At 41.6% G+C, this 15,630-nt stretch overlaps 1 protein-coding gene across 3 annotated transcripts in view; it reads left to right on the top strand.

Moving 5' to 3' along the window:
• Positions 1-15,630, top strand: part of LOC118001822 (E3 ubiquitin-protein ligase parkin) — a 1,265,989-nt gene that overhangs the window by 147,725 nt on the left and 1,102,634 nt on the right. The window lies entirely within an intron of this gene.

Here is a 15,630-nt window from a genome sequence, read left to right as displayed (position 1 = left end):
GCAGGATGATAGGTACGAGGACACTCATAAATTTAGATCAGCTCGTCAGGGCGGGCTTCACAGAGGAAGCGGCTCTAGATCTAAATGACAGAGAGAAGGAAGCCACGGTGTTGTAGGGAGGGGGGAAGATTAAGATGCAAGGCCTTGAGGCAGGCTGTGAGGATACGAAAGAGAGCCCGTATAGCTGGACTTAGTGAGGAGGAGGCTGACGGGACATGAGGTCAGGGCGCAGAACTTTCATGACCTTAAGACCTAGGGGAGGAGTTGGTGTTCAATCTAAGGGCAGTGGAATGCAGCTGAAGGATTTTAAGCAGGGATATGGTTTAATCTGAATTAAAAATTTAAAGATCCCTCCAGTTGCCGTGTGGAGAGTTGACTGAGAATGGTGGGAAGTTGTCTCAGAAGGTCAGGGGAGATGATGATGGCTTTGGCCAAGTGGGAGCTGCAGGGATGGACGAAATGGATGAAGTCAGGGCATATTAGGGAGGTGAAGAGGCCTGCTGACTGACTAGGTATGGGGAGGCAGAGTGAGAGTCAGGGGTGACTGCTAGGACTTTTGGTTTTTTGTTCTAGTAAAGCTATTCTCAATATTAACAGTAGGAGTATCATCACAGAGTAATTGTTGAATGTTCACCAGTCTCCTTTAGGGATTTTTGTTTTGACCACTTTATAGATGATGATGCTGGGCCACTGGGCCACATTCCCAAGTTCACTCAACTGATAGAGTGTTGAAACTGGGAGGGGGGTACCAAGTCACTATGAAGTAGGTCAGGGCCTACTTCTCCACTGAGTCATGTTGGCTGTGTCCTGGCATGGGCTGAGAAAATGCTTTCCTTTCCTCCTCCTCCTTCTCCTTCTCCTTCTTCTCCTTCTTCTCCTTCTCCTCCTTTCCTTTCCTTCTCCTTCTCCTTCTCCTTCTCCTTCTCCTTCTCCTTCTCTTTTCCTTTCCTTTCCTTCTCTTTTCCTTTCATTCTCCTTCTCCTCTCCTCTCCTCTCTTCCCCACTCCCTTCGCCTCCCCTCCCCTCCTCCTCCTCCTCCTATACTGGCCTGCTGGACACCTCTACCTGGATATCCCCCAGACACTTCAAATTCAGCTGAAATCATCTTTGTCCCTCGATCTGTTACTACTTTCTCACTTGGTGAGGCCACATCCACTCAGGCCTCCATGCTGAATTTTCCATATCTCACCCTTCTCACCTCATCTCACCAGTCAAAATTTCACCTACTCCAAGTTTGTCAAGCATTTTTTTTTCTTTTTTTGTCGTGTCACTGGCCCTAACCTGGTCCTGTATCATCTTTTAACTAGATTCTTTTAAACTAGTTAACTATTAGCTTTCTGCCTTTAGTCTTCCTCTTAAAGATCTACTCTACTCCTATAAAAATTTACTAATAATATGAAAAATATGACCATGGCATTCCTATGCTTAAAACTGTCTGATAGCCACCATTGCCCAAAGAATAAATCCCAAGCTCCTTAGTGTGTAAGGCCCTCCATAGTCTGATCATCCTACCACGGCGCTTTATCTCGATCTCTCCATGTGGTATGATCAACACCAAACAGATTTCGTTACACACACCCTATGCTGCTTTTTACCCTTGAGCCCTGTTCACGTGATCTCCTGTGCTGACAACCCTCTGCCCACCAATTAAGGCTCAAATCAGGTATTAGCCTCTTACGGAGTCTTTTCTGGTACCTGAAAATGCCCTTTGTTATCATCCTCATTATTGTTCCATTTTGGTGCCTTAATACCCAGTGGGCATATCACTACACGGACTATAATGTTTTATAATTATCTGTTTGCCTCTCCCTCTGTGCCTTAATTGAGAGCAGCTTACTCATGTTAGTGAAGGTTCTGAAAAAGAGTAGGCATTTAGTAAATATACACTGATTAAATTAAATGAGTAAGTGTTGGCAATTGATATTTATGCAATTTTTTTTTGGTAACACATTAATACAATCTGTAATTTATACTGCAGAGAAATGCCAAATGTAAAAAATAACAAGGCAGGACATTTTAATGACAGAAAAAAAGCCCACTAGACGGGAGTCATGAGATTGGTTTTAATTCATGATTTTTTTTTTTTTTTAAGATTTTATTTATTTATTCGACACAGAGAGAGAGACGGCTAGAGAGGGAACACAAGCAGGGGGAGTGGGAGAGGGAGAAGCAGGCTCCCTGCCGAGCAGAGAGCCTGATGTGGGACTCGATCCCAGGACCCTGGGATCATGACCTGAGCCGAAGGCAGCCGATTAACGCCTGAGCCACCCAGGCGCCCCTCTAATTCATGATTTTTAATACATTGGGTATATTACCTTATTAAAAATCACTTGATGTCTCGGGACCTTGATATTCATGTTTGTGAAATGCAAGGCATTGCTCAGGCACAGCCCAGAGGATCTGTTTGGCCTGTGTTTCTTTGGGCTTTTGGACGTTTATTATTTTACCTTGATAATTCTGTTTCCAGCTGGGAATTGTCATGTGTTAACCCTTTATGAACTCACACAGTCAGTTGAATGACTGCTTATTTAAAATCACCATGAATATATTGTTGATGATTTTTAACTCAAGGTTATACTATATGTATTATTTTTATTTACGAAGCTAACACAGTCAAGTAAAAACTTCTTTAAGGTTTTTACTACACTCAGAAACAAAGAGTAATCTTATGGTCCTTCACTTAATGAGATGCTGTCTTTGAGACCTAATTATAACTTCTTCATTAATGAGTGGATAGGGGAAAGGAATTCACTGTTAATGTAGTTGACAAGTATGTCTATCCCTATCTGTCATCATATTAATTGGAAATGAAATACATATAAATATAAATAAAAGTTCAATAATAATGGTCTCAAATGTTAATTGAGTTTGCTTCTTATGATCTCTCGGTTGCTGTTGGCTGGACAACTCATTTTGCCTGGCAGAAAGTGGAGGCTAGAGAAGTTAGTCATGGTCATAAACTGGGTCACAATAGTTTGACGAACTTAGGTCATTAGAGACCTTGTTTTCATTCCATAACCTTGCTTTCTCATATATGGGAAAGTGTTAGTCTCCTTTTAATTCCCATCTCTGTGAACGAGTAGCTGACAACAAAATGTCAGTAGCATGTGTGTTTCTGATTGGTGAGGAATATTTGCAAGGAATCAGGGGCTGAGATGCAGGTGGAAATGTTTCTAAAAAATAATTGCGGACATATGGAGGCACAGAAATGTGTAGTTTATATTTGTGGGCTTTCCAGTGGCTGTTACCTTTTAGCCCAGCGCCATACCTGGAAGCCTGGAGAGATGAGGCTTCCCCTTTGACCAGTGGTGCCAGCCTCTGCTGGGAGGAGTCAGGGCCTTTGGCCAGTGAGCTGGGGCCTTCCAGCTTCCTTATGTGAAGCCCTCCGAGGGCGAGGGGGTCTAGGATGGCCGTGGCATGTCTGCCTGGATGTCCGCGCAGATGGGATGGAAGGGGTGGGGAAGGCTGCGTGCGTGTGTCTGTGTGTGTATGTGTGTGTGTCTCCCCATGTGCTTTTTAAGGGTTTAATTAAACAAAAATATTTTCCCACAAATCAGCTTGATGGCCTGTCACAGTTTGTGTCATATGTTCTTTTTTTTACCAATGAAATACTGGTATTTTTCATTCCCCCAATAATGAAATGATATTTATGCCTTTTTTTTAAAGATTTTATTTATTGGGGTGCCTGGGTGGCTCAGTCGTTAGGCGTCTGCCTTCGGCGCAGGTCATGATCCCGGGGTCGTGGGATCGAGCCCCACGTGGGGCTCCCTGCTCGGTTGAGAGCCTGCTTCTCCCTCTCCCGCTGTCTCTCTCTCTGAACACAAGCAGGGGGAGTGGGAGAGGGAGAAGCAGGCTTCCCGCCGAGCAGGGAGCCCGACGTGGGACTCGATCCCAGGACCCCGGGATCATGACCTGAGCCGAAGGCAGACGCCTAACGACTGAGCCACCCAGGCAACCCTACAAGAGAAAATTGGGACAAGCTTGTGCCGTGGCAGCTTTGGAGGAGTTGGAAGACGTGCTGCCAATGAACAGCACATCACTCGGGGTCCTTTAAAATCAGGAATTCCACCTGAACAGCTGGTGGAGGTGCAGAGGCGAGTCCTGACCCTGGCGAGGTGGCCTGGCTGGGTTTGGGCTTTCCTGCGGGGGGCCAGGTGTGGCTCACTCAGGATGGCTGCAGCCGGAAGCAGGGTAGCTGGAGGCTCACAGAGAGGGTGGGAGCCTCTGACTGTGGTGCATTTGTTCACCTGCCCTGCCGTGATGAGTGCAGGACAGTGTAGCCCACGTAACAGCCGGTCCGGTCAGAACACTGAGGGATTGAGTGTGGCAGTCACAGCAGTTATGATTAATTTTCGAGGTCTGCAGAATGCTCTCCGACCAGAGCGTTAGCGAAGATGTTCACACTGGGCAAAAGGAATCCTTTGATTTCTTGCGGTCCTGACTTCTGTCCAGGCACCATCAAGGGTTTTCTCAAGTATGGGCAGCGATACACACATTATATATACCCACATTATACTCACAATGCGAAGACACTGCTCTTCTGAATGATGTTACTTGGACATCAAAAAAATGTGTATCTTCTTGTTTACATATGTTCTCTTCTCATCTACTTTATTTCTTCAAAACCACTTTATTTATTCTTCAGATGTTCACCTTCCTTTGTCCTCTACCCCAGGAAGGTGGTGTCCGAGAATGACTCAGACATGGTGCTGCTTGGCCCCTTGTGGGCTCAGTCTAGTCCTCAGTGTCCCTCCAGCCCGCAATTCCAGGCAACGATCGTGCCTCTTCTACTTGTTTTAAGCTATACACCCAACATGATAAACTACAGAAAAGAGAAAAAGGTCTGGGCCGAACTGGAAAACATACACACACAGGAAATTTGAGTGGTTATTCCTTCATTTGCTCCACCTACCCCCAGTTGCCTCTGATCAAAACTGCTTCCAACCCGATTTTTCCAAGACATTTCACAGCGGACTTGTAATAGTAAATAAATAACCTAGAGTGCAGTGGGCCTGAGCTTTTTTCCCAGGTTGTTCCTGGTGTTGTTTACCTATGGCCATGTAACAAATTACCACAAACTTACTGGCTTAACAGGATTCACATTTTATTACCTCTGTAAACTGTGTCTGTACTCTAAAATTAAAAAAAAAAAGTAAACCTGCCCTTTTCATAACTGAGAAACCTGTGGCATTAAAGCCCAGAATTCTTATTAGTCTAATAATCTTTTTGACTTACCCTAAAAAAATACTTCAGCTTTTTTGTTAGTTTAGTTTTAGTTTTAAATTCAGCTTTAGGAAACTGACTGTAAGTGGGAAATTTCAATACAATAATGTTCATAGAGAAAAGTGCAAAAATTTTTGTTTACTTGTATTTTCAAATAATTGTGTGACGTTAACATGGAAAGATATTTTGAGTGTATTTGGAAAACAAAAGAGAGCTATCTCAGCAACAGTGGCTTTTTCAAATGTACTCAACACCTGTGACTGGTGAGAAGCTAGTAGAAAAGGAAGCTTATAATTGGATAATGTCTAACAGTTTTTCTTTAGCCTGTTAATTAGTGTAAATTTCTGTCTTGTTGCTATTAGAGAAGGATTTGATGAAAAAAATTACATGAAAAGCTGGGATTTTTTGTTTGTTTTAATTTTTAAATTTGGCATTCCAGTAAAGTTTTGCTTTAAAGACTATTTTAGTGGTTGGACTAGAAGTGAATTAATTTTATTTGATGTGTTTAAATATAATACCATCAGAATTGATTTAAAACATCTATTTTATATTACTCTAGAGGCCATCTAAAATTCCTTTTTGACATAAATATCTGTAGCAGCTACTGACTTTTGCAAATCATTTTGCACATAGATACACCAGGGTACTGCATGCTGAGCTGGCACCAACCTGTGTGCCTCTCCCGCTTGGTTCTTTGTTGCTTACGGCTGACATGCCTGTTAAAAGCACAGCCCCTTCCATATGAAAGGAGGCAAATAAAAGATCTTTGAAGGTGTGTTTTTGAGTTGGATATTGCTGGATATTTTTGAGTTGGTGTAGCTGAGAATTCCTTCCTTTTACACAGTCCCCAGATAATTATATTCTAATCTTTCCCTTGATAATTTCCCCATTCTGCTTTTGGAATTCTTTTTCCATGATCAGCAAATTGTTGTTAAATTCCCAATCATATTTTAGAATATCTCCCCCTTCATTTGGCCTTACCTAGGACTTTCCACTTCCCCGGAGGCCTTCCTGAGTCAAGGCTCGATAATCTCACAAGTGCATGCCTCACGTTTAGGTAGGAGGTCATGATGTGCTTTGTCCACAGTACCAACCAGACTAGTACTTCCATCTCTCTTATAAGAACGACTGGGCTTCAGGCCATTTATCTCTGCTAGGCTCTCCTTCATACTGCTACTGTCCTCTCTCAACCTTCTTGTTCTTCTCCTAACCTGTATCCCTCAGCCATTGAAGGTTTTATCACTTCCCCCGTGTTCTCCATTCCAACTTGTGTTTTCTTGGGAAGTCATCACTTCCTGAATGATCTACTCAGTATCCTCAGTCTTGGTTCCCTGATCTGCTTATCTCCAATGAGCGTTTCTTCTCCATTCCAAACACACACTTTCAGCGGGTCAGGGTCAGACTAGATTTTGTCATCAATAGAAGCTTCTCTTCTCCAGATTACAAACTCAGACATTCCTGTCTCTGCCAACAGCTGTTTGCTCACAGAGCTCTTGCTCGCTCATTCCAGGCTCACTGAGCCTCCTGCAACTCCTTCCTGTCTCTCTCTTCCCCACCCTTGCTGTCTTTCCTCCTGCTTTATCCAGCCCAATTTCAGAGTCCTTTTTTTTTTTTTTTTTTAAGATTTATTTATTTATTTGAGAGAGAGAGCGTACTAGCAAGAGGGTCCAAAGGAGAAGGAGAAAGAATCCCAAGCAGACTCTGCGCCCAGCACGGAGCCCAATGCTGGGCTGGATCCCACAACCCTGAGATCACAACCTGAGCCAAAACCAAGAGTCAAACTTTCAACCGATTGCGCCACCCAAGCGCCCCTCCAGAGTCCTTTTCATTCACTTCCTTTGCCTGCTTTTTCCACTCTTTTATTTTACTTTCTGAGCAAATTCATAACTTCAGATGACTTTGATAATCCATCTTTTCTGGTTTTGTTCTCATGAAGACTTAAGGATTTGTTGTTTTGTAGTAAACAGCGTTTGGGTTAACAGAAGACACTGTAAGATCACAATCAGCAGATGGTTCAATTCTTGTTAATTTTACCAGGACTTCCAAAGGAAGCATGAGTTTCCACTTTGTATAAGCACCACTTTATACCTTGGCCGTGGTTCTTCGGCCTGATACTCCTTCTGTCCCTCTTCTACCTCTTTCCTGTTGGCTAATGACTTTGCCTAAATGCTTCACTAGGGTCTAAGAAGATGACATAGAGAACTGCTTCATTCTTCCTACCTGTTTCTTTAGAAACTTATCATCTCTCCTACTGTCAGATGCCAAGACTCTGCGCCGGCTCTGGACCCCCACCTCTAGGCCTTATCAACGACGTTGCTTCTCCAGTTAGGCACCTCTCCGTGGAATCATGAACCTTTCTTTTTCTCTGTCCACAGTCATATTAGAGCACCATTTATCTTTTAAAAATCTCACCTGACCCCAGTTATTTCTCCACCTCTTGCCCCGTTTCTGTCTTCCCGTTTATGCCCCTGAGACCCTTGACAAGGTCACAGTAATTTTGGATGTTGCCACATGCATTCAGTGTTTTTCTCTTCTCATATTGCTTCACCTTATACTAACATTTACACAGCTGATCATCCCCTCCTTGTGGAAACACTCTCCTTTCTTCTGAAAACTTGGTTTTCCTCCTCCTTCTCTGGTCCTTTTTGCTTAGCTCCTTTTTCTAACCTGAATTTGATCATCTTCTAAACATTAGAGTTCCTCATAGCTTGGCACTGAGTTCTCTTTCTGTTGTTACATTCCCATGGCTTTAAAAACCATCTATATGCTAATAACTCCCAAATTTATATCTCTAGCCTAATCTCCCTTCAGTTCTTCTTTCTCATTTATCCAAATTACTTACTTGACAACTCCATGTGGATGTTTCTCAAACATCTCAAAGTTAATATGTACAAAACTAAACTCTTGCTTTTTCCCATGGAAACCTATTTCTCCACAAATCTTCTCTACCTCAGTAAATATCACCTCACTCTATACAATTGCTGAAGTAAGAAAGCTGATTGATTTTTTTATTCTGCCCTTCCCACATCCTCACATCCAATCCATTCACCAAATGGTTGATTTACCTTCAGAGCACATCTTGGTATTCCTTTATTACTGTGATAACCCACTTACTGGTACCTGGCTTTCTGTCTTGCCATACACTAATATAGTGGTCAGGGTCGTCTTATTAAAATACAAATGGGATCGCTTTACTTCCCTGCTAACAACCCTTTATTGCCTTTACAGTGTACTTAGTGACTTCAGTCCTTCCTCTTGAGCTGCATGGCCATGCATGGCCTGGCCTCTGCCCTTGTTCTCCAGCTGTGGTTGCCTGTGCTCACTACAGTCTGTTACCTAGGTTTTCAGTGTGTGGAACAAACCAGACTTGGTACGGTAGTCAGCAGTTTCACCTTCCTTGATTTCAGTTACCTGTGGTCAACCATGCTCTGGAAGTAGCTGGCCCTCCTTCTGATGTAATGTCAGAAGCTCAGCGGTAGCCCAACACTCTGTCCCGAGGCCTACGTCATTCCCCTCACTTCATCTTATCACACGGGCATTTTATCCTTGTGCATCATCACAAGAAGAAGAGTGAGTACAGTAAGATATTGTAAGAAACAGACCACATTCACATGGCTTTTATTACAGTTTGTTTTAATTGTTCTATTTTATTACTACTTATCTTTGTTCATCTCTTACTGTGTCTAATTCATAAATTAAACTTTATCATAGGTATGAACATATAGGAAATAACATAGTATATACAGGGTTTGGTACAATCTGCGGTTTCAGGCTGGGGGTCTTGGAACGTATTCCCTGTGGACAAGGGGGAGCGCCTGTAGTTTGTTCATGCCGTTTCCTTTGTTTAGAATATTCCTTTTTTCTTTCTTCCCATAGCTGGTTCTGTTTACTCAAGTTTCCATCTATAGCTCATCTGTTGTTTACTTATCTAATCACTCTTTGTAGGTAGGATACCCTGATATTCTTTTTTTTTTTTTTTAAGATTTATTTATTTATTTTAGAGAGAAAGAGAGTGCATGCGAGGGGAGGGCCAGAAGGAGAGGAGCAGACTCTGTGCTGAGGGCTGAGCCCTACATGGGGCTGGATCTCGTGACCCTGAGATCATGACCTGAACCGAAATCAAGAGTTGGTTGCCTAACCGACTGAGCCACCCAGGTGCCCCCAGATACCCTGATATTCCTGACCATAGCATTATTTTCTTCATGGCATTTCGTATTTTATAATTATTAATTAATGCATTTGCTTCTGCATTATCTGTCTTCCACTAGGCCCCAAATTTCATCACCATATAACTGCTGCTGAACACATATTAAGCATTTAATTAATAATTAAGTGAATGAATAACCTTATCTGCAATCTTCACAACAAATGAAATATTCAAGGATTGTGAGTAGTAGTTCACAAATACGTGTTACAACGACCACTCAAGGGCTTTCCCATGAGTTTGCTGTGCTTTCAACAAAAAGAGTCATCTTCTGGGTAGTTCCTTATGGAGGTATCTTCACTTTATAAAAATTGAACCACAGACTTAAAATTGTGTACCTTTCTGTATATGGTTGTACTTCTATAAAAACATTTATATACAAAAGAAAAAAGGAAAAGGAGGAAAGTGCCAAGAATTACTTGCCCAATTTTCTGCAGTGAGGACTTATTTTTTATAATCAGGAGGACTGATAATCTTTTTTTCTAAGAAATATAATCTCTGATAACTATGTGTAGAGAAAAAAGCACTGTTTATTCTCATTCTTTTGTTCATGATATTTTTTTTTTTAAAGATTTTATTTATTTATTTGACAGACAGAGACACAGCGAGAGAGGGAACACAAGCAGGGGGAGTGGGAAGGGGAGAAGCAGGCTTCCTGCCAAGCAGGGAGCCCAATGCGGGGCTTGATCCCAGGACCCTGGGATCATGACCTGAGCCAAAGGCAGATGCTTAACAACTGAGCCACCCAGGCGCCTCCCCCCTTTTTAAAGATTTTATTTATTCATGATTTTTTTTGTAGATTTTATTTTATAAGTTTCATAGACTTTAACGAAGTTCCTTAAACTCCATTTAGCTTGTTATAGACTGGAAATTGGATATAGTTTTCAGACATTGGTCTGACCAGTGATGTTTATACCTAGGAGAATTAGTACATAGTTTTGCAGTTTGTATGCCCGTGTGCATATTCTCTATTAAATTTTCTCCCCAGACTATCTTACCTGGAAGACCTGAATCTAGTAGAATCTCATCTGTATGTGTTCAGTTTCTGAAGAGGGGAACATTTACTAATGCTATTACAAGCATCAGATCACTAGATCATTAAGGGAAATGGTAAGAAGAGTCTTGAAATTACATACATAGGAGAATTTGTTATCATATGTCTTTCCATATGATATCCTCTCAGTTTTAGTCCTAGAGATTTGCCAAGTGAGCGTGAGTGAGGTATGAGCAGAGACCAGTCAACCCAAGGCCCCCCTGATGATAGTCTTCTACCTGCTGTTCGGGGTCTGAAGTCAACTCCATCATTATATTCCATTCCTGGGGCTGCGGGACATGGCATTCTCACAACATAATATGCAAAAAAGTGTTTCTGGTCTCCAGAAATCTCCTGAAACCCATTTCTTATACATCTTTGTAAGAACTTGAATATGGTCTTATGTTCTTGCACTATCTACCAGAGACTTGAGCCTTCTGCTTAGGACTTAATGTATACTTAGATATTAGTGAAATGCACTCTACAAGTAACTCTCCTGGATGAACCCTGGAGGTGATGAGATTATGTTGTTCAGAAACTTCACCATGTAGAAATATAACCCCCTAAGTGAGCCTGGAAATTTACATGATCCTAGGGCAGGCTTTAACCAATACAGGGTCTTTAACCAATGAAAAGGGCAGTTACTCTAACTTCTTTTACCTCCTGTTCCTCGTTCTCTACCCTTCTCTCAATCAGGACAATTTTGAGGGATGTCTCCAGATTTTTCCTTGGGAATGAGCTACATTTCCCCTCCACAAGAGTTTGCCTGATGACACGCTGTTGTTGGCTTACTTCCCTTCCCTGTCTCACTCCCTAGCTCCCTAGTTATGTCTCCCTTAGGAGGACACTTTGTAATAAATCACTTTCACTTAGGGTCTCTTTCCAGGGAATCGAACCTAAGTCAGGCTTCTTTGTATTAGAGGCTGAACTTACAGGAAAAATAGTTTAATCCTTTGACTTTAACTACCTAGTCTGTGTTATTATAGCTTTTATTGTATCCTTTATAGTACCTTGGTTATTTCAATAACCTTAATCTCCCTACACATTAATCTTTATTTTCTGTTTATGAAGATGTTATTGCGGGCCATCAACTGAAACTTAACCCCCTGCATGGAATATCAAACAAATGGCAAGGCACATTTAGTCTTCTCATCGTCTTCTCTGCTCCTTTATCTTTTGATTTTATATTAATCCTTAATAAAGAAATTATCACATTGTATTATTATTAGTTCTACGTTCCCAGCTAGGCTGCTGTCTTTTCATTGGCAAGACTCAGGTTTTATTCATTTTTGCAAGTCTGTATAGAAACTGGTGGTTGGTATTAAAAGTTAAATAAATAAATACCTAATTAGAAAGCAAATCAGTTCATCCAGAGATAATATCTTGAGAGTGCTATTGACATGATTCTTTTGTTAAAGATCTTATTTATTTATTTGAGAGAGAGAGAGTGCACATGTGAGCAGGGTGGGGGGTATGGGGAAGAGCAGAGAGAGAGAGAGACAAGCAGACTCTGTGCTGAGCACAGACCCTGATGACACAGGGCTTGATCTCACGATCCTGAGATCATGACCTGAGCCGAAACCAAGAGTTGGACGCTTAACTGACTGAGCCACCCATGCTCCCAACATGATTCTTTATAATATCTGAGAAATAACCAATAGCAGGGCTGCCCATCTATTATCTATTTCTCACAACAGACTTGATGAAAACCTCATGTTGGAAAGATTTGATAGGCAATCTCTTTATTTCAGAGGACAAAAATTCACCCACCTCTTGTCAAAGAATATCATTTACCTTTCCTAGTCAGCAAAAAGGCAAAGAAAGTGAGAGAGCTCGTGAAATGCACCTGAGAGCTATTTACCAAATGCCAATTTTAAAATGTCAGATTATTTAACTTGAAATGATTGCCACATGAAATAACCCATGAATGAGCTCTTGGTCTTTATGAAATAGTCATTATTAGCCTTGTTCATACAGAAAATTGCACCTGAGTTCATTAACACTGAAGCTCAAATAGCTTTCAAATTAAGATATCTTTTCCTTAAATAGGAATAACCGCCATCCTTCCAAAAGAAATCCACAATTGTAATAATCCATCTCCATGGATTGTATTAGAATCTACCTAATTCATATTTACAAAAGAAACAAAGCATTATTTAGATGTTAGTGGTTTCTAGAGGTAGAAATGGGATTATACACTTAACTAGGGAGATTCATGTTCTTGGGTTCAAATTTAAGACTAATCTTTGTGTTTGATGTTGAGGTATGATTTCCTTTCAAGGAACATAGGGAGAGATCTAAAATATGCATTCATATTATTTTGACTGTTAAAGAAAAAAAGTTCAGTCAGAGAGTTAGTAGAGCTGCCTTTTGGTCATAGGAGGGGAGTTGATGATGTTTGAGTTCATGAATGCATGTCGATTTTGTGTCCTTGGAGACAATCCCAGTGAGGCGTGGTGGGAGAACCCCGGATATGGGCTTAAAGACTAGTTCTGATCTAGTCTTGGTCCTTTTATTTTATTTTATTTTGTTCTGTTTTTTTAAGTTTTTATTTATTTATTTGGCAGAGAGAGAGAGAGAAAGAGAGAGAGAGGGAGAAAGCACAAGCAGGGGGAACAGCAGAGGGAGAAGGAGAAGCAGGCTCTCCACTGAGCAGAAAGCCCGATGTGGGGCTCCATCCCAGGACCCAGGGACCATGACCTGAGCTGAAATCAGGAGTCGGAAGCTCAACTGAGGGAGCCACCCAGGTGTCCCTCTTGGTTTTAATGACAGATTGTGATTTTGGAGATGCCACTTAATTTCTCTGGGCTTCATTTATCTTTTATTTATTTATTTATTTATTTATTTATTTATTTATTTATTTATTCATTCATTCATTCATTCATTCATTCATTCATTTTTTAATTTCAATTAGCCAACATATAGTACATCATTAGTTTCAGATGTAGAGTTCAATAATTCATCAATTGCGTTTAACACCCAGTGCTCATCACATCACCCAATTACCCCATCCCCCACCCACCTCCCCTCCAGCAACCCTCAATTTGTTTCCTATAGTTAAGAGTCTCTCATGGTTTGTCTCCCTCTCTGATGACTTCCCATTCAGTTTTCCCTCCCTTCCCCTATGATCCTCTGTGCTGTTTCTTATGTTCCACATATGAGTGAAACCATATGATAATTGTCTTTCTCTGATTGACTTATTTCACTCAGCATAATCCCCTCCAGTTCCATCCACGTTGATGTAAATGGTAGGTGTTCATCCTTTCTGATGGCTGAGTAGTATTCCATTGTATATATAAATCTCATCTTTATCCATGCATCTGTCAATGGACATCTCAGCTCTTTCCACAGTTTGGCTATTATGGACATTGCTGCTATAAACATTGGGGTGCAGTGCTACCCAGAGCAATCTACAGATTCAATGCAATCCCTATCAAAATACCATCAACATTTTTCACAGAGCTGGAGTAAATTATCCTTTCTTTTAAAGCCAAAAAAAATTCCTGCCTACTTCAGTCAGAGGGTTTTTGTAAATATCTGATCAGATAATGGTCCTGAAAGTCCTTTGAAATGAATAGTATAAAGACTATATGGATGTAAAATAGTGTTTTCATTTCTGATAAAATTTGGCTGTAATATGAGAGAAGTCTTAGTAAGCCCAGCAGTGCTCTCAGTAAATTTTGCCGGCATAACTAATTTTGTTATATGACATATAAGTTATAAACATAGGGGGTATCATTGTTTGTTGTACTTTGTTTTATTTTTCTAGTTTGTGCTAGTTCTTTGAAGAAGATGGGAACAATTCTATAATGATGTGTAGAGAAACATAATAGGAGAAGACCCATTAAACCAAAAAGTTCCTTATTGAACTCTAGCATCTGGGAAATTCAGCATATGCTATCAGTTGAATGTTTTGATAGGTATACGTTTGGCATTTGTCATACTGAGACACTCAAAGCACTGAGCAGTAATGGCATAGCAAGCCCCTTGGTGGAAACAAATGGAAAATGTTTTATCATTAACCCTATGAAATAAAACTCTGATAAAACCTATGAATAATGCCAACAGAGGCATATGAGGAAAAAAGTTAGAAAAAAGTTGGGTCAGTATGGCCAACAGTATGAAGTGCAGGTGTAATTACAGCCTTTTCCTGGGTCAGTGGAAGGGTGACAAGGTCCAGAACCTTCAAAGTATTATATAATTCTCTCTTCTTCCGCCTGCCAAAGTGGGCTGTTTTGGTGAGCTGATATGGAGGGGAGAAACCTAGAAGAACAGAGGCTTCCTGGGTTTTGGGTTGGACTGGTGGGAAGAGGTTCCTTGGGAGAATGGGCAGAGGCAGAGGCAGGGCCTTGGAGGGGAAGAGAGTTGGGGCGGGGTTGGGGGAAGGAAAGATCTGAGCAGGAACTGGGAGGGGAGGGTGCTTTCTGCTGGTGTGACTACACTGGGCAAGGGTGCTAAGGTGCCTCAAGAAGATTTGAATTGTAAAAGTGTGCCTTTTTGACCATCCAGATAACAGTCTAGTTGTGCTCCTTGCTTAATATGTCAGTCTAATCTTTCGTTCCTGGGCTTTGCATTTGAAAGGACAGAGAAAACACTAGTTTTTCCAGGAGAGGAAAATTGGGATACTGTGTCGTTTGGGAAATTGTGACGGAAGGACTTCTGACTGAGGTGTGCCTGCCTTAATTCAGAGAGGAAAAGACGGGGGGATGACTCTTCCATTATCTGTGGCGCTGTCACCTGGAAAGAGGTGTTAGTTGAGTCTGTTGCCCAGAGGAGCAGTCCTGGTGCAGGTGGCCCGTCAGATCAGTAAGAGGAAGGACACTCTGAGTGACTAGATCCCTCTGTGCCTGAATGAGGGCACCTGGTCCACCTTAAGAGATGTCTTCGCTCAGCTTAGGTGACCCCCTGGCAAGGAGTTTGTGCAAGTGCTCTGTACAAGGCGAGAAGGGTCTGGATGACTGTCAAGGCTTCCTTCCAAGTCGGCGGGGAAGGAATGACTATCTGTGCTACACCCTGTGCATTGCACATTCTATGTCACTGAAATTTGGGAGGTGCATTCTCCCCTTTTTATGAATGAAGGTCCTGAGGCGCAGGTGTGTTCAGTGGCGAGTGTCAAACAAGGAGTCCATCCCAGATCTACTTCAACTCCCAAGCTCACGTTCCTCAATCA

The sequence above is a fragment of the Mirounga leonina genome, unplaced genomic scaffold, assembly GCF_011800145.1.
Source record: "Mirounga leonina isolate KUSES-001 unplaced genomic scaffold, KU_Mleo_1.0 Mir_54, whole genome shotgun sequence".
Classification (NCBI taxonomy): domain Eukaryota; kingdom Metazoa; phylum Chordata; class Mammalia; order Carnivora; family Phocidae; genus Mirounga; species Mirounga leonina.
Note: the sequence above shows the minus strand (reverse complement) of the source record. Positions and strands in the feature narration are given on the sequence as shown.